Source organism: Cibotium barometz, chromosome 35 (genome assembly GCF_041138505.1).
Source record: "Cibotium barometz isolate CiBa-2024 chromosome 35, ASM4113850v1, whole genome shotgun sequence".
NCBI classification, from domain to species: domain Eukaryota; kingdom Viridiplantae; phylum Streptophyta; class Polypodiopsida; order Cyatheales; family Cibotiaceae; genus Cibotium; species Cibotium barometz.
The window spans coordinates 3864201-3884483 of NC_141080.1; the positions used below are offsets into that span (position 1 = coordinate 3864201).

The 20283-nt window shown below is 44.8% G+C and overlaps 1 protein-coding gene across 2 annotated transcripts in view; it reads left to right on the forward strand.

Moving 5' to 3' along the window:
• The window catches only part of LOC147618069 (deSI-like protein At4g17486), a 71785-nt gene that overhangs the window by 1440 nt on the left and 50062 nt on the right, over positions 1-20283 (forward strand). The window contains exon 1 of one of the 2 annotated variants that reach the window (XR_015262167.1): positions 8849-10992. The exons of the other annotated variant lie outside the window; for it this stretch is intronic. The gene's annotated coding sequence lies outside the window, so the exon portion shown is untranslated. Of the gene's footprint in view, positions 1-8848; positions 10993-20283 lie in introns of those variants that run through there. 2 annotated transcript variants of the gene reach the window in all.

Below are 20283 nucleotides of genomic sequence, written 5' to 3' on the forward strand. Positions count from 1 at the left end.
TAGTAAAATTACTTATCTTGATTTGGATACAGGGCAGGGCTCTTATTGAAACAAAGTACTTTCTCTGATACCAAATTGTTGAAAACCTAAGTGATCTTACATCCATGTGCTTGGTGTATATGAGTAAATGACATAAACCTTAGTGTATAGCACGTCCTTGACCTCAAGCATCCTGCAGTGATAGATCCAGGACACTATCAGCTGCAGACCCTTTGAAGACATGCAAAGCTTCCATCTCAGGCAAGAATTATTACCACAGCCCTCCGATCTGTGTTGGAGGATGGCATCATTAACCGAGTCTTGCTATATTATCCTCCGTTCATCCCACATAGTCACTTATATCAACGATTTGGCTCTCAAAGCTTTTTTTAAAGTTTTTTCCATGACTTAGTACTTTCATGGATTCATTGTACTACTTTTTGGTCTCATAGATCCTTGGGGTCTTTTGAAGATGTGAATACATGTCACATGCACCTTGCACTATGGTGCTATGTGACACACTGGCTCAACATTCAGTATAATATGTTACATCATTAGTATCTTTTTTAAAAGAATATTTCTCGATGCCGTGGCCCCATTGTGAGCCTTAGTTCGGGACATGTCAGGCACGAGCTACATAGGTTAGTCTCCCAGCCTTAGCTGTCAAGGTCAGTCCCCTAACCCACTTGGAGAACAAGCATGGAGAGGTCATCAGAGGCTAGGCATGCATAAGTCAGTCCATAGAAGCTTATAAAAGCATGGAAAGAGCATATAGGGCATGGACCAGCCCATAAGGCAGCTCATTACATGGGCTTTACCTTGCCAGTGTGCCACCAATGGGTTGGGTGGGCTGATCGGGTAGAGTTTACAAGGATGTGGGGTGTCACGTGCATCCCGCACTTGGATGCCACGTAGACATTTCTGTACAGAAGGTGCAAGACCTGGGATGGTGAACTGGTCCCATGTGAGCCCAGTCCAGGACGAGTTAGCCAGGGATCCATCTCAGTCGTCCGAGATCAGGTGTGCATTGTCCTGCACATGAGTCCAAGGTCAGGTGTGCACTGTCTTGCACATGAAACAGTGCCAGTCCGCGCTGTGAGTCTCCCTCTAGAATGATGTCAGTGGTTCTGTGTATCTGGTATGGTTTTAGATGCCAGATCACTGAGTAGAGGACAAGGGGCCAGTCCATAGGGCTACCCCGGAGCTTAGTATGGGCATGGTAATGGTGTGAAACCATCCCCATGTGGACTAGTAAGGCCCAGGCTGGACCGACCAGCCATGGAAGGGCTGTAGGACAGTTTTCAGGCAAGAATAAGGCTATTTTTAGGAGGTTACAGCCTTCATAGGGCTGTAGGGCAAGTATGTGTCAAATCCCCACGGATCCCCTCGTGATCGATCTTGGTTCGAAACTCGAAACCTGCAAACAAACGAACAACAAACAAGCAAGGGGGTGCATGTCTGACTCACCTCCCAACCATGACAGCCGTGGGCAAGCCCACAGTCTTGGCTGTCCCCACCGAGCCACGAGTTGAGCTAACTAGGATGACGTACCGACCAATCTCCTCCTCGCGACGTCCCATACCGCCACGAAGCTGCCCTCGCGAGCCTCGAGATTGCTACCGGCCTCGGCTGCATAAAGCAAGTGCACGTCTGCGCTAGATCGAGGCTCCAAGACCATAGAGCTCTCACAAACTCGCGAGACTCTCTATCATACAATAACTAACCTTGGCCACCCTTTTATAGGCTCTTGGCCGGTCATCGGGCGTCCATACTTGGCCGCCCGCCCGTCCATACATGGGTGCCCGCCCGTTAGTATTTCCTAACTCAGCTCGTCAATCAGCCTGCCTAGTTCCAAGCTTCCCTAAGCCTCGAAACTAGTCTTGCATGCGTATAGCATACGGTAGATACCCACTGTGCACATGACATACTCCCCTTCCTCTAAGAGCTCACTCCTGAGCTCACTAAAAGGCCAGGGTAATCTCTCTGAAGAGAAGTCAATGTCTCCCATGTAGCGTTCTCCTCAACACGATCCTTCCACTTGATCTTGTATTCCGTGATAAGCGTATGATGCAATCTTCGTTCACGAAAGCCAAGAATCTTTTCAGGTTCGTGCGGAACAAATGTCATGTCCTGGACATCTATAATTTCTTGAGGAGTAACTAACTGATCTGCTCCACCCAGTACTTCCTTAAGTCTACTGACATGAAATACAGGATGAACTTTCACATGAGAAGGCAAATCTAATTCATATGCAACTGAACCAATCCGTCGTGTAACACAAAATGGTCCACAGTATCTAGGGGATAATTTCGGAGATCTACCTGTCCGCAAAGTCTCGGAATCTTTCGGAACTCGCAAATACACCATCGTTCCTTCAGAGAACTCTCTAGGTGAATGATGTCTATTAGAATAAAACCTATCTCGGTCTTGAGTACTTCTAATAGATTTCTTTGCAACTTGTAACATTTCTTGCATATCTTGCAAAAAATTACGTGCTGCATCATGCTGAAGTCCTGAGAATCCTACTGTAACAGGTGATCTAGGTTGAAAACCATACATAAGCATGAAAGGACTAAACCCTGTACTCGTATGCTTAGTGCTGTTATATGCAAATTCTTACATAGGAAGATAATCCTCCCATGAACTCTATCTTTTGGATACATATGCTCGAAGCATATCCTTCAAAATCTGATTCACTCTTTCAGTCTGGCCATCAGATTGAGGATGATCTGAGGAACTCAAATTCAAAGTTGTTTCCAACTTTTCAAAAACAAGTTTCCAAAAGTCACTCGTAAACTTAGAGTCCCTATCACTGACTATGTCTTGCGGTAACCCGTACAGTCTAAATTGCTCGATAAACTGCCGAGCTAATTGCGTAGCTGTAATAGTCTTCCGGGTCGGTAAAAATCTAGCCATTTTTGTCAAGCGATCTACCACAACCCAAATAGAATCGTGGCCTTGATGTGTTCTTGGCAATCTGGTAATAAAATCCATGGAAATACTTTTCCATTTATTACCTGGGATTTGCAAAGGATGCAACAACCCAGCCTGTCTAAAGCGTTCAGCTTTATTTGCCTGACAAATCTGACACTTGAGAACATAATCTTCTACATATCCTTTCATCTTCGGCCAATAAAAAGTGTGTTTCACTAATGATAGCGTCCTGTGTACCCCAGGGTGTCCAGCAGAAGGGGCGTCGTGACACTCCCTTAGAATCTTGGACCTAATGTCTGGGATCTGTGGCACACAAATTTTATCATTACGGAATAGCAAACCATTCCGAATCATCCACTGGCCTCCTGCAGCCTGAATAGTAGACTGCTCAGTCATCGAGTCTTGGTTAATCAATGAGCTCCCGTCCTGGATCTTCTGCCAAAATGGACCAAAATAACTATCAGTCTTGCAAAGCCCTCTCAATGACTGAAATAAGTCAGTAGAAATCTCGGTGAACGACAAAGTATTCACCTCTCTAATCCGACTAAGCGCATCTGCAACACTATTCATGGACCCTTTCCGATAACGGATCTCAAAATCAAAATCTTGCATTAACTCTGCCCAACGAGCTTTCCTGCCTCTCAAATCATCCGCATCACACACATACTTGATTGACTGATGATCAGTCAATACCACAAACTTGGAGCCATATAAATAATGTCTCCAAACCTTGAGAGCATGAATCACAGCATAAAGGGTTGGCCAACGAGATTGAGTGTCGTCTAGCTTTTTACTTTCAAAAGCAACCGGTCTACCATCTTGAAATAAAGCAGCCTCGATAGCATAGTCACTGGCATCAGTTTCAAGAACATAAGGCCGACTAGGATCAGGCAATGCTAAGATAGGTGCTTCCTTGACTTTATCTTTCAAAAGTTTGAAGGCCATATCCAAATCGTTATTCCAAGTGATAGGTTGATTGGACTTACGTCCACGACCTTTCAATAAGTCGGTCATTGGTAGTGTGAGCTGAGAGTACTCCCGTACAGATTTCCGAAGAAAAACTACAAAACCGAGAAAAGAACGAAGTTGTTTCACTGTTCGTGGTATAGGCCAGTCTAAAACCTTCTGAACTCGGTCATAGTCAATGCTCAATCCATCTCTAGTGATCTTGTGTCCCAAGTAAATGATGTCGGTCATAAAGAACTCACATTTACTTAACTTAGCATATAGTCGATTCTGTCTTAAAATAGATGAGACAATCGTGAGGTGTCTGACATGATCCTCAAGAGTACGACTATATATCAAAATATCATCCAGGAACACCACCACAAATTTTCCCAAATGTTCACGAAAAAGATCGTTTATCATTTGCTGGAAAGTGGCTGGAGAATTGGTTAACCCAAAAGGTAATACGAGAAACTCGTAATGGCCATACCTAGTCCGAAAGGCGGTTCTTTCGACATGCCTTTCATGAATACGTATCTGGTGATAGCCAGTACGTAAATCTATCTTCATGAAATATTTCGCTCCTGCTAACCGGTCAATCAGGTCATCGGATCTAGGGAGAGGATAACGGTTCTTAATTGTCAGCTTGTTCAATCTTTTGTAATCTATACACATTCTCCAAGTATTGTCCTTCTTTCTCCTAAGCAACACAGGTGCACCCCAAGGTGATTTACTTAGACGGATCTGGTCCATCCTTAAATAATCTTCGAGTTGTTTAGCCAACTCATCTTTCTCAGCTTGGCTCATCCTATAAGGTGGAATTCTCACAGGATGAGCACCAGGGATCAAGTCAATACGATGATCTACTGCCCGTTCAGGTGGTAAACCCGATGGCAGTTCCTTAGGAAATACGTCTTGAAACGAATCAAGTATCTTCTGTAATTCTTTGCTTTCAAACACACTTAATTCATTCACATTCATGGAAGGGATGAGAAAAGAAGAAAGTGGAATCAATACACAATGGAAAGCGGTATACAACGAAGAATTCATTATATTTTCAAAATCAATTGTATTTACAAGAGGTCCCTGAGAGGGATGAATACAATCACCTAAAATACTATACTTGGTGTCTCTATGCTGAAAAGAAAAAATATGACTAGACCAATCTATCTTGACGTCAAGAGTCTTAAACCACTCAATCCCTAATAACAAGTCTACATTTTCCAGATGCATGACATAGCATTCCAGAGTGTCTTTGTAGTCCTGAATCTGGATTGGAAGCATCTCCACCTTGCGATCCCAAACTTGTCTTCCCGCAGGTAGACGTACCTCATAGGTATGGTCGCTGAGTGTCGTATCAAGACTCAATTTCTGCACAAGTTTGTAGTTAACAAAATTATGCGAACTGCCAGGGTCTAAAAGAATGTGAACCTTATGGCCATTCACTTCTCCATAAACTCGGAGAAGATTATGCATGCCAAATACCTTAGAATTGAACAGACAATCAGAACAAGTACTAGGGCGAGAAAGTACAGTAATTGACTTACTTGTCAAAGACAATTGGTTAGCTGCCTTTGGCTTGGGTCCTGCGTTTGATTTGGTACCCTTTTGCTTTGGGCACTCATTACGCATGTGTCCTTTTTCTTCGCAGATAAAACAACGTCCTTCCTTCTTGAGCTTCAAAGCCCTAAGGAGTCGTTTCTTCTTCGCTGGTGTCGAACTTGAATTCTTCGAAGGTTGGTCCGAAGACTTTCCTTTAGTCGTGTTAGCCATAGGTGCGGAGAACTTTCTTTTATGCTTGTTCTACTGCTCGGTAACGGGTTTCGACTTGGAAGAGACCATCGTATTATCATAGATACGAGCTGAATGAATGGCCTCGTCCAATGTTTTGCATTTGTTATTTTTAACCTGTAATCGGTACGAGTCTGGTAAACCAGCTACGAAAAACCCCAAAAGAGTAGTGGGATCCATCTTTGTAGCTTTCATCTACAAGTCACGAAACTTCTGGAGGTAGACCTCATAAGTGAGGTGCTGCGAGGTCATGGTCAAAGCTGAAAACCGGGCAACAACATCGTAGTCATCCTCTTTCTTGAGGAATTCTTTCTTGAAGATATCTTCAAATTGTGCCCAAGTCGTTGGCTTTGGGTTCAGTTCCTTCCACCAAAGCAAAGCTTTGCCGGACAGGAAACCTGCTGCTAACTGTATCTTCTTTCCGTCATCATATGGATGAAACTGAAAGTGAACTTGCCACTTGTGTAGCCACGTGTCCACGATCTCCTTGGTTCGCTGCTTTTGCTCGCCCCTGAACGGTTCCGGAGTAATATTGGGGCCTAAAGCAGAAGCCAAGGTATCCATACCCGAGAAAGTAGAGAGAGTAGTGGTCAATAGAGCGATGGAGTTCTGCAAAGCTTGCATCTGGGCTGCGATTTGTGCCTGACGTTCCGACGAAGAAGCTTCGAGAGCTACTTTGAACTCTTGGAAATCTGATTTTGACACAAAATCGTCAAAAAGATTAGCATCGGTACTTTCCGTAGCCGGCAAGCCTTCGCGTTCCACAAGGGGCTCCAACTCTTATTCTTGGGTCGACATCGTGAAGAGGGTACGCGGAGAGAAAATTCGATCTTTGCACAACAAAAGTGCGAGCGAACTTGAGAGCTTGAGAGCTTGAAAACTTGAGAACTTGAGAGATGTGTGGCAAGAAGCCCACTTGAGGGGGTTTATAAAGGTTTCCCAAAAGCCAAAAAATCCCCAAAAGCTAAGCTTAGCTTTTGTGTTTTTTTTCGTGAATAAATAAATAAATAAATAAATAAATATAAATATAAATAAATAAATATATATATGAATATATATATATATATATATATATATATATATATATATATATATATATGGATATATATATTCTGTTGTCTTAAAAAAAAAAAACATCTTGAAACCTTTGAAACCTTGGAGAGGGGGGTTCTTTTAAAACTTTTTAAAAAAATTTTAAACTCCAAAAAACTGAAAGCTGAAAAAAACGAAAGCTTTCCTTAGTTTTTTTTTTCCTCTCCCCCTGGATTCGCCCGCCGGTGGAGCTGTCGTCGCCAGTTGCTGACGTCGACCATGTTGCCATCATCGACTGCCGCCGGGTGCTTCACGGCAGGTTTACGCTTGCGCCAACCCACACGTGTACCCGCCTGCGTATCCTGCTGCGTTCCGGCCAGCGCTTGTGCGCACACGTAGGCTGTGCCTACGCCTGGCCACAGGGCCACGTGGCCTGGGCGCTCACCTTGCCTGGCCTGTGCGCCGGTCTTGCGTGGCCTGGGCGTCGGCTTGGGCTGGCTACGCAGGCCTGGCCGCATGCCTAGCAGGCGTGGCCGCCTGTAGCTGTGAGTAGCCCCCACGCCTACGACACACACACGCAACACACATGGCTAGTACAGCAGTTCTCGGCCAGCAGACACAGCAACACGACACTCTCTGTCGCTCTTTCTCTCATGCGCCAAAAAGCAACGAAAAGCATCATGCTTTTTTCTTTTTTTCTGTTTTCTCTCATGCGACTGCACAAACACAACTCCTCTTCCTTGCAAAAGCAATCAACCCTATTACACTACCATCTCCCATCAACATGGGGTTCTTTGATGAAGAAAAAACACATACCAAATCTGAAAACTGAAGTATGCATAGAAAAACAGCAAGCTTTTTTAACACATACCGTTCTTCGACCTCTTCTTCTCTACCTACCGACTTGCTCGTTCACGAGGTATGCTCTGATACCACTGTCAAATCCCCACGGACCCCCTCGTGATCGATCTTGGTTCGAAACTCGAAACCTGCAAACAAACGAACAACAAACAAGCAAGGGGGTGCAGGCCTGACTCACCTCCCAACCATGACAGCCGTGGGCAAGCCCACAGTCTTGGCTGTCCCCACCGAGCCACGAGCTGAGCTAACTAGGATGACGTACCGACCAATCTCCTCCTCGCGATGTCCCATACCGCCACGAAGCTGCCCTCGTGGGCCTCGAGATTGCTGCCGGCCTCGGCTGCATAAAGCAGGTGCACGTCTGCACACACTAGATCCAGGCTCCAAGACCATAGAGCTCTCACAAACTCGCGAGACTCTCTATCATACAATAACTAACCTTGGCCACCCTTTTATAGGCTCTTGGCCGGGCATCGGGCGTCCACACTTGGCCGCCCGCCCGTCCATACTTAGTATTTCCCTAACTCAGCTCGTCAATCAGCCTGCCTAGTTCCAAGCTTCCCCAAGCCTCGAAACTAGTCTTGCATGCGTATAGCACACGGTAGATACCCACTGTGCACATGACAGTATGGGGCAGCCCATACAGGCTGCCCAGCCCATGGATTGTGGGCTAAGGCTATGCCCAGCCTTATAGAAGCAAGCGCCTGCCTCCCCAGCCTGCTAGGGAATTTACGCAGCATTTATTGGGATTTATTTGAGCATTTAATGCTTATTTTGCTCAGTCGTGGGAATATGCTGCTGGCCGACTGCTCTTATGCTGGCCGATTGCCCCTGAAGGGTAGTATAAATAGTAGAGGTCCACAATCCCATCATTGATCTCATTTTTCACCAAGTGCTCAAGCAAACCAAGGGGCCAAGACAGCCAAGGGCTTGCTAACGCAAGGGGGTGAAGGATTCAGGTCAAGGGCAGGGTATTCCCAGCCAAGAAAAGGTCCAAGATTGCTGTATTTTCTTTCAGTTTTCTCATCATTCTAATAAAGCAAATACACCATCCGTGGTGGGGGCCCTACAGAGGGTAATTGGGACCCAATACTGTGTCCTCTCCATCTCTCCCTCTCTCTCTCTCTCTCTCTCTATTTTCTGCACTTCTCCTTTCAATTTGTGCGTTAATTTCCGTCGCGAAAAGAGTGCTGAATTCTGAGTTTTGAAGTTAAACTCGATCCCACAACTCTTTATTCATGGTTACATCAATTTGAAGCTTACTTTGCCGCAGTTAAAAAAACAGATACTGACAGAGTGACCTTAGCCAGTTGGTACTTGGAAGGTGAGGCCATTCCTTGGTGGACTCAGTGGGCTCATGCCCACACCAGAGCAGGTATGGCAGCTTATGTGTGGGACGAATTCGTCCGCGACCTTAAGCAGCGGTTTCTACCGCCCCACTACCTTGAGCGACTCGAAGCGAGTTCAGGGGAGCACGTCTGAACGCGCAACCAGTCCTTCAGTTTGCCAATAAAATTTCGACCTTGTGTCTACAATTAGGCTTATCTGATATGGACAAGAAAGGGCAGTTTTTGTATGGCCTGGACACGCAAATCCAATGGGAGGTGCGTATGTTTAGGCTAGCCACCTTTGAGGACGCACTCTCGCTTGCGCAGAGTGCAGAAATGAAACACAATGGTGGTAAGCCCAAGACTTCCCAGCTGGCTTCTCCCAGGGCTAACGCCTTGGGGGGCAAAAGCCAGAACCAGACGGGGTCTTCCCAAGGACAGAGCCCGGGAGCCTCTGGCTCCAAGAACTCGAACAATGCGTCTAAGCTTACTCCAGACCAGAAAGCGGAGGCAGGCAAGGCAAGTGGCAAGTTGAGTGCTGAGGAGCTTTTTGAGTACAAGAAGAAGGGTAGCTGTTTCTTTTGTCATACAAAAGGACATACTTCTCGGGATTGTCCGAAGAAGCCTCCAAAGGCCGCCGCCGCCTCCACAACTTCCGTGGTGAGCTCAGCTCCCACACAGACCCCAGCGGCTAACCCTAGTTCTTCAAACACCGGTGCTTCAGTTGGAGCAATTATTAGCCGGGAGCTCGAAGATAAGCAGAAGGGCGTCCATGACCAGGAGTATGAGCGCAACGAATTGCTCAAGTCCTTTGGCTACATAGGTGGCCAGAGAGTCGTTGTCTTGTTTGACAGCGGCAGCACGGAGGATGTGGTCACGGAACAGGCCGCTAGGCGTGCCCATTTCGAGCTGACTCCGGTGGACAAACAGGTTGAGGGTTTTAGCACAGGTATGACAACGAGCGTCAAGTATGAAGCTCTAGGTGCTAAGTTAGTGATTCAGGGCATAGAGTTTGTGCATGACTTTATGGTTGCCCCTCTTGTAGGAGCAGACATAATTTTGGGTATCCAGTGGTTTCACAAGTTTCTTCCTGATGTCAAGTGGGACAAGCACACGTTCCAGATCAATCGGAATGTGTCAAACACCCCGGTGACCAGTAAGTGTGAGCCAGGTTTAAAGTGTATTGTGAAAGGGTAGGAGTTAGGGTTAGAGGTGACGGTCTGGTAAGGTGTCCGTGTAGAGTTAGAGGTTATGAGGTTGGGACATGGTTCAAAAGAAGTTGCTTGGGCGGCTAAGGGTAGGCTACAGAGATTTGGGGGTATATAGTGGGTTGATGTATGGTTTGCTTGATGGTTGGTCTTGGTAGCAACATCATAGACCCATCACACAAAGCAATTGGCCAGCATAAACACAATAGATATTCAGTCGACCAGCATAAAACATCATCCAACTGCAGTTGGCCATCATCAGGCAGTCGACCAGCATCAAGACAATGTGTATATAATTTATGTAGCATTTAATGATGATTTTCACAAGTCGTGGGGGTTGGAAAATAGGCCGATTTGCAGCATGATAAAGCCGACCAACAGAAAATTCACCTATATAAGCAGCCCATAGTTGTTAGCCATTTCTCCTCATAGAAGTTCTGGTGTGAACTAGTCTATCATGAGCACTTTTTACCATGGCTGGACATGGGTTTTTTCCGGTGTGAACACACTTTGGGGTCTTTTAGACCTAGACTATATTGTACTTTGTACTTTCACATTTCTCAGCATTATCAAATTACATTTCGAGCACATTCTTTCTCACTCAGGTTTTCTCTGTTCAAGCTGTGTGTGTGTGTGTGTTTGCAGAGCTTCCCCCATCCAACATTGGTATCAGAGCCAACGCCCTACAGCTGCTGTCCTTTCAGATCTGCGCTGACCTACCTGCTGTACAGATCTGCGCCGCCCGGCAGCTGCCTTTGCTGCTAAGCACCACCTTGCAGCTGCCGCCGTACAGCTTTGCTGAACCTGCTACTACTGCTGCTGTGCTGCCGTACAGCACCTGTGCAGTTGACAGTATGTGTCCGTACAGATCTGCGCCGCTGACAGTACCTGCTGCTGCTGTTCGTCCTGCAAGTGTACGTGCACACTACCAAATTTGGGGCTTTTGAAAATTTTCAAAAATTTCAGCCCATACAAGTTATATAGGTTACAAGTTGTATGCAAAATTATGGGATTTGGTAGATTTTGACCTTAAATTGACACGTTGGGCATATTTTATCTGTTAAAGTTGGGAGCTTTTTGCATCATCTGCAAGATTTACACCCAAAATCACAGATTTTACTGAAATTTGTCTATGTTAGAAATTTTGGGGATTTCTCTCAGATTTACGGGATTTACAGGTTTTTGGCTGACATTTGTGTGCTTTTGCCTTATAGGAACAATTTGCCCAATTTTTTGCAGTGCTTTGCTTCTGTTTGTTGCAAGTTTCCTTAATTGAGACAGTTTGTTATGTGTATATGTATTGAGCAGACATTTGGGGCATTCTGATTCAGTTGCAGCCTTTGTTTGAGTCAGACTTGTGTTAAGTCAGTGAATACATATTCTTGGAGAACATCTGGAAACACCATGACATGTTTGGCATGTTGGTAGCCGAGGATAAGTTGGGTGGTACCAACTATCCCATGTTGTATGTGGTGTTGAGTTAAGACATGCTGATCTTGCACCTGCAGCTACCACATCAGGGGGATCCATTGTTGGGACTAGTGATTCTGGTTCCAATGGGAGAGCACCACCTACACTTGTCCCTTCTACATATGAACAACTCAGATGGGATGCTAAAGATGCGTAGGCTCATGCATTGATCGCTCTCTCTTGTCGAAGGCAAGCCATTCCTCATATCCGTTCATGTACTTTTGCTAACGGTGCATGGGATATACTTGCCTCTTTGTATCAGATCTGCAATGAAGCTCGCATAGCTTATTTTCGGAGAAAGCTTGACACGGAGCATATGACTGAGGGTGATAATATTGGTGTATTTCTCACCTGTGTTAAAGGCTAAAATAGGACACCAAACAAGAAGCCAATAGCAAGGAGATAATGTCTAGCAAACATGGTCAATCCTAAAGGCTAAAATAGGACACCAAACACGAAGCCAACAACAAGGAGATGATGTCTAACATTATCCTCATCCATACAGAATACTACCAGCATAACATAAGCCGTAAGCTTGGTTTTAACTATCTTTCAGCATTACACAAGTCATAATCTCGGAGATTTCCCATAATCATTTACATGAATTGATCACTTGTGGTGTGCAATTGAGGAAGATGAAAGAACGGACTCGGGCATTAACACGATCCCATAACTGGGCCTATGCCTCCTCTTCCGTATAGAGGGTAACTCCCCATCTTCCAACTCCGGCCGTGGAACCCCAATACGATACAAACACATCTGATTTGGCTTTCAAGCCATACACCCAAGTGAACCGAGTATAGTCATCAATGAAAGTGACAAAATATAGATGTCCCCCAAGAGATGGAGCCCGCATTGGGCCACAAACATCACTATGTACAAGCTGCGACGATCGAGTAGCTCGCAAAGTGCCATCTTTGGGAAAAGAATGTTGATGCCTCTTCCCAAGTAAACAACCCTCGTATACATATGCTTAACAGGGAGCTGGAAAGGAGGGGAACTCATGAACCATGTTGTGCTTTTGCAACCGCATAAGAGAGGGAAAATTGAGGTGACTAAACCAAGCATACCACAACTCAGTGTCATGTAGAACTGTAGGGGTAGAGACAACCATAGCACCATGAGACTCTTGTATCCTGTCATACATATCCACCTTGTACAACCATTGCACAATGTACCAAACATGACAATAGAAGCTACATCTCGACGGTCATGAACCGAGCAACAATTATCAAAAAATTGAACTCTAAACAGGAAGAGCAGATACAAAGATAAGATTATTACGAATTCCAGGTACATAAAATGTGTCGTGTACAGTGAATGTCACCATTACTACATGCTGTCAAATCTACATTCACAATGTCTTTAATAGCATACGAAAGGCATAGACGGGGTACTACACGTCAAAAGCAATGCATAGCCAAAGTTGGCCTCTTCCGTAGTGTTATCTGTGGTAGCAACCAAACCTTGTTGCTTTTTCTTTTGCTCACTTGCAAAACGCTTTTTGTAGTCTTCTATGACATGTCCAGGTTTTCTGCAATAGTTACGCCGTTTCTTGTCCCAACCCTCTTTCGACGCGAGAGGATATGAACGGGCAGGTGCCTTGCCCTTAGGCTTCACACTAGAAGATATCCTAGATTTTCCTTTGCCATGAAAAGAGGCTACAAATGCCTAATCTACAACAATCATGATGTTCCGGTTTGACTGGGATTGCTCTTCCTATAACAAGAGAGCTACAAAATCATCGAATGTGTGCAAATCTAAATTTCTCTTCGTCAAGAATCGAGAGTGGTAGCAAATCCTTGATAGGATTCATACAAACCATTGAGAACAGTAGAAACAAGTGAACTGTCACGTATCACCTCATCAATATTGGTAGCAAATCCTTGATAGGATTCATACAAACCATTGAGAACAGTAGAAACAAGTGAACTGTTAGGTATCACCTCATCAATATTGGTAGCAAATCCTTGATAGGATTCATACAAACCATTGAGAACAGTAGAAACAAGTGAACTGTCAGGTATCACCTCATCAATATTGATGAGGTGATACCTGACAGTTCACTTGTTTCTACTATATTGATGAGGTGATACCTAACAGTTCACTTGTTTCTACTGTTCTCAATGGTTTGTATGAATCCTATCAAGGATTTGCTACCACTCTCGATTCTTGACGAAGAGAAATTTAGATTTGCACACATTCGATGATTTTGTAGCTCTCTTGTTATAGGAAGAGCAATCCCAGTCAAACCGGAACATCATGATTGTTGTAGATTAGGCATTTGTAGCCTCTTTTCATGGCAAAGGAAAATCTGGGATATCTTCTAGTGTGAAGTCTAAGGGCAAGGCACCTGCCCGTTCATATCCTCTTGCGTCGAAAGAGGGTTGGGACAAGAAACGGTGTAACTATTGCAGAAAACCTGGACATGTCATAAAAGACTACAAAAAGTGTTTTGCGAGTGAGCAAAAGAAAAAGCAACAAGGTTTGGTTGCTACCACATATAACACTACGGAAGAGGCCAACTTTGGCTATGCATTGCTTTTGACGTGTAGTACCCCGTCTATGCCTTTCGTATGCTATTAAAGACATTGTGAATGTAGATTTGACAGCATGTAGTAATGGTGACATTCACTGTACACGACACATTTTATGTACCTGGAATTCGTAATAATCTCATCTTTGTATCTGCTCTTCCTAAAACTAGGTTTAGAGTTCAATTTTTTGAATTGTTGCTCAGTTCATGACCGTCGAGATGTAGCTTCTATTGTCATGTTTGGTACATTGTGCAATGGTTTGTACAAGGTGGATATGTATGACAGGATACAAGAGTCTCATGGTGCTATGGTTGTCTCTACCCCTACAGTTCTACATGACTCTGTGTATGTCTCCCACATGAAACCCTAATTCTCTCCCTTCAACAATGTTCCATGGGTTCAATGAACCAGATGATGTCCATGTACAATTGAACCAGATGATGTCCATGTACAATTGAAATGAATACAGTTACCAAACAATAGTTTTGAAGTAGACGTCCGAAGTAGAGCGAACCACTTGAAGAAGTCTAGTCTCTACGGTCCCGTGCCTTCATTGGAATCCGCAGAGAGCGCCCCACTGTTGTTCCAGGACCACGCACAAACATGCGCTCCCGTACTAACACCTGGCTCTCCCGATCTCGGCACCCACGGACCGTGATTCTCCAAAAGCTTGGACTACCCGGCACCGAATGTCACAAATCCCTATATTCTAGGGACATGCGGATGCGTGTCAGGCTTAGAAACATGCGGATGCATGTATGTATTATACCTGGGCATGTGTATGGATCATATGAGTGGATGCATATGAGTCTAAGGACATGGCAGGACATTTGTGGACTTTCGGGCGGTGCCCGTGTGGATTTCGGCCATGCACACATGGTGTGTTATGATGGCAGGCGAAATATTTTCAAGTACAAGAATGATGATAGGTGGTTCTCCAAGTTTACATGTGCACAATGCATAAATGATGCATGCCATAACTTTATTTTACTTTGTGTGACATTGTCTTGCTTCCTAGACAATGCTTGTTATTTTGGCTTGTGAAGTCCGAGGGACCGGGGACGCCCGGGCACCTTGTGGACGCGTGTGTGCACTCCTGTTTGGGCCTAAAATTGTGGGCTTATGGGTTTTGCAGGTGGTAAGTGCGTCCACACTCAATTTACAGCTTATTTCATTTACTACTAAAGTTTATTGGTTTGCAGGTCCACACTCATTAATAAGTGGCCGGACAACTTATAATGCGTTCGCATTTGGTTGGACCAAAATTAATGAAGTCCGGACAACTTATGGCCATTTCCCATTTGGTTGGACCTAAACTTATACAAACAGGACAAATGGAACACTATGGGCTGGACACCTACCTGGACACCTTATGGGGACACTTGTCAGCCTGTTTGTGAACCCACCAAGCCCCTTAGGTGGCACTGGAGAAAGGCGCCTCCTTCAAGAGGCCATTTGGGCTGTTTTATTCATAACTCAACACATTGGAGAGCTGGTTGAAGCTTTGGGAGTTGCTACAGGGCTGGTTGCTTGCTTCCCGGACTCACACAAGCTTGGATAATGATCCCCACACTCTTCTAAAGGGCTGGTTGGTAAATTTCAGACCTGTATTTTCTGGTTATTGCGAGTTTTGGGCTGGTTTCAGGTGTCCAAAGTCAACTTGGACAGTACAGGACAGCTCTAGGGACCTCCACAGGGCTGTAGGACCCTTTACAGGTGGAATTCTCGCGATAGAAAGTTGCTGTTTTGGATTGGTTATTGCACAAAACAGGCCGGACAGCAATGGAATATGTGAGCATGGATGTGACTCAAGGATTCCTGGTATAACAGGTGCTTAGGGCAAGCATTGGGGACACTTGCTCGCGGAGAACACAGGTTTCTGGATCAGTTTCTCGCGTGGAAACAGGGCCTAAAGATCCATTTACATCCTGTGCAGGGCGGAGTACCTGTGAGGATTGTGAAACTCTTGTGCAGGGCGGATGTACCTGTGAAGAGGCTTGTGCAGGGCGGATGTACCTGTGTGTAGGGCGGATGTACCTACAGATTCTCTTGTTTGAAATGTATTCATTCATGATGTATTTGGAAGAATCAGGTGTAGGCTGGTGGTGAATCCCCAGGCACCCGTAATCTTGTACTTTGCAGACTCTTTTGGTAATATAACCTAAAGGGGGGGGGCCAGCCTATCATCGGCCCCTTTATGTGGTGTACTGTCATTTTCAGCTTTGTGGTTGTAATGCTCAAGTGTTAAGTGCTCAGAATCTTGTTCACATTTATACGATTCCAATACACTCGTCCGCCTCCCGTTACATTGGTATCAGAGCTCAGTTTTTCCCCTCATTGGAAAACGGTCTGAGGCTTGGAATCATAAGTGGTGACCTGATTTGAGTATCATGGACAGCCACATTTCTGACAGTGTGGAGAACACACAAGACCGTGAATTTCATGGTACAAAGGATGCAAGAGATGGTGCAGGCAATGATGTCTATGGAGATGCAGGTACTCATGACACTATGCATTCTGATTTGGAATCTTTGAGGCGTCAAGTGCGACGCTATAGGGCTGAAACCGAAGAGCTTAGGTCATTGAAAAATGACCCGGATGTACAAAGGGTGTTGGCTGCGAAGGCAAAGGCTTCGGTCCATGAAGTCACTTTTGAAGCAATTGCAAAGGAAATGGATGTTGAGAAACCCCGAGAGCTTGCACTTGCATACCTAATGGTTAAGGGTGATGTATACACTGAAGCAGATGGTAGTTTGGCTTTCAAGAAGCCACCCCTCATGGCTGCCCGTGGTGATGCACATGATGCACAACAAGCAGAAAGAGCACAGCAAGTGCCAAATGCTGAAAGGACAAGAGTCTCTGGTGCTAGGCTTGATGCAGGTCAAGAGAAGAGTAAGGATGAGGGATCCTCTACTCATTCCCGCTTTGCTCCAAGAAGACATGTCCGTTCTCGTGTTGAGCTTTCCACTCATTTGGAGAGTGTGACTCAAGAGAGAACGAAGAGGGATCGTGAATCTTCATCGCGGCATCATCATCATGCAGATGAATAGGATGTACATAGGGATGTATATAGAAGGAAGAAGCCTCGAGAGTTCAAGTCCGGTGACAAGGATGTAAAGTTTGAAAACTTTCAGGGACGGATGGACTCTACCAAAGCACTTGCTTTCATTAGACAGTTTGAGATAGCTTTTTGCAATGAAGACTTTTCGGAAAAGTCTATGCTCAGGCATGTGGGAATGCATCACAAGGATACGGCAAGTGATTGGTGGCTTGCAAAAATACTTGATGGAAGTGCTGCCCCAACTTGGTCTTCTTTCAAAATTCAGTTTTATGATCAATTCCTACCACCAAACTTTGCAAAGGATGTACGCAAGGAGTGGGATTGGCTGTCCCAAGATGAGGGAGAGTCCGTTGCTTCATACATAGCAAAGTTTTGGAAAGTCCTTCTCAAGGTTACTCCCTTCATGAAGATTGGAGAGGACGAGAAGAAGAGAAAGTTTGAATCGGGACTCCATCACATCATCCAACAAAGCTTGGGAGTCTACCCAAATAAGACCATACAAGAGCTTATACACTCAGCCATGATTGCGGAGAACTTGCACATAAAAGCACCCACAAATAAGCCATTTGCAGGTCAAAATAAGAGCAAATTCAGGGCTGGTTATGACCAGAAAAAGGGTGGACAGCCACCTAAGAATGCTCCCAAAGATGGCCGAGATGCAAAGGATGACTTCGAAAAGAAGCCGGGGGGTAAACGCCACAATTTTGGGCTCTCAAAACAGCAATTGGAAGAGTACAGGAAGGCTGGAAAATGCTTTAAGTGTGGCAGTAAAGATCATATATATCCTAAATGCCCACAGAATCCTAAGAATGCTGAGCCTAATGTGGAAAAGCCTCTTGTGAATGTTGTACCCGATGTGCAGGGTAATACAGGGCATGAGCCCAAGAGTAGAGTCATATGCAAGGCTTGGGGCAAATTGAAGGATCAGCCCGCTTTGTTTCTTTTTGATGATGCTTCCACAGATAACTTTATATCCGTACAGATGGCTGCCGCCATAGGTCTCAATGTGGAAGACATGGGAATGCAAATGAATGCAGATGCCGCCTTTGAGGGCAAACAGGTTGATGTAGCTCCGGTCATTGGTAAGCTCCGTGTACAAATACAGGACTACCTCGACTATGAGAGCTTTCTAGTGGCTCCTCTTACAGGTTGTGATGTTTTGTTGGGGATGCCCTGGCATCACCGTATAGAGCCTGTTAAGGCTTACAAAGAGAAGAAAATCAACTTTGTACATAGAGGCCGTGAGCACTCTATAGATGCTGGTACTACTGGAAGTACCATACCTCTTGTAAGCCATGTACAAATTAATAAGGCAATAAAGAAATCAGCTTGTTCTTACTTGGTTTTTGTACGTGATACCATTGAACATTCTAGTGTTGATGTTAGTGCATTAGATCAAGACAAGCTTAACTTTTTGAATGAGTTCAAAGATTGTTTTGCAAATGCTTTGCCAGCAAGGTTGCCACCAGAGAGGCCGGAAGATCATTGTATAGATCTAATTCCCGGTAGCTCTCCACCTAATAGGCCACCATACAGGGTGAGTGCTAGTCAACAAGAAGAGATTATGGCACAGGTGAATGAACTTTTGGAAAAGGGTTTGATTCGACCTAGTTCCTCGCCATATTGCTCGCCGGTACTTCTTGTTCAAAAGAAGGATGGTACTTACAGGATGTGTGTTGATTACCGTGCCCTCAATAAGATAACCATCAAGAATCGGTTTCCCATTCCGCGCATTGATGACATCTTGGACAAGCTTGAAGGTTCGGCATGTTTCAGCCGAATAGACCTCAAGAGTGGATATCATCAAGTGAGAGTGGCACCTCAAGATGTACACAAGACTGCATTCAGGACAGCCTTTGGTCTTTATGAGTTTTTGGTGGTACCTTTTGGCCTTACAAATGCACCCGCTACCTTCAACAGGATGATGGACAGGGTGTTCAGAAAGCATAGAAAGTTCACAGGTATATTCTTTGATGACATTATTGTATTCTCAAAGAATGAAGCCCAACATCGTGAGCACCTGGCTATTGTGTTTAAAGAGCTTAAGGAAAATCAGCTCTACATAAACGCAAAAAAGAGTGAATTCTTCCTCCCAGAGATTCACTATCTTGGTCACATTGTATCAAAAGATGGTGTGCGCATGGATCCCGCAAAGATACAAGCCATGCAAGAATGGCCAGAGCTGAAATCAGTCCATGAAGTGAGGAGCTTCCTTGGTTTATGTGCTTACTACAGGAGGTTCGTCAAGCATTTTGCTTTCATTGCCGCTCCGTTACATGATTTAACGAAGAAGAAAGCAATCTTTAAATGGACACAAGAAGAGAGAGATGCCTTTCAAAAGTTGAAGAGTGCAATCATCTCGGGACCGGTACTCATTATTCCGGATTTGCACAAACCTTTTGTGGTGGAATGTGATGCAAGTGGGGACTGCATAGGGGCTGTTTTGAACCAAGAAGGACATGCCATTGCCTATGAGAGCAGACGCTTGCAACATGCAGAGCTTCACTTACAGGTTTATGAGAAGGAGTTGTTGGCTGTAATTCATACCCTTACTATTTGGAAACACTATCTTTTAGGGGCTGATTTTATGGTCAAAACTGATCATCAAAGTTTGAGATACTTTTTGACTCAAAGTAAGCTCTCAGAGAAGCATATGAGATGGGCAAATTTCCTCTCAATGTTTCATTTTCAGATTTTACACACTCCAGGGAAAAAGAATGTGGTGGCAGATGCCTTATCTAGACGACCACAGGTTCATGCTATTACAGTTGCATACCATGAGGACTTATCGGATATGCGTAATACTTATCATCTGGATGAGGATTTTGCACATGTATGGGCTGATTTGCAAGAGGGTATTGCTGTCCCATCTTATGTCATAAGAGATGGATATCTCATGATGCAAAATCGTATGTGTGTGGTAAAGAACCTTCGCCATAAGGTTATGGATGAGTGCCATGCTCCTCCATATGCAGGTCATAGAGGCATTTTGGCCACAGCACAAGCCTTGGAGAGGTATTTCTTTTGGCCACATATTCGCAAAGATATTGAAGCATATGTACGTGAATGTATGGTATGTCAAAAGGTCAAGTTTGACCGACATAAAGCACCTGGATTGCTTCAGCCTTTGCCTATAC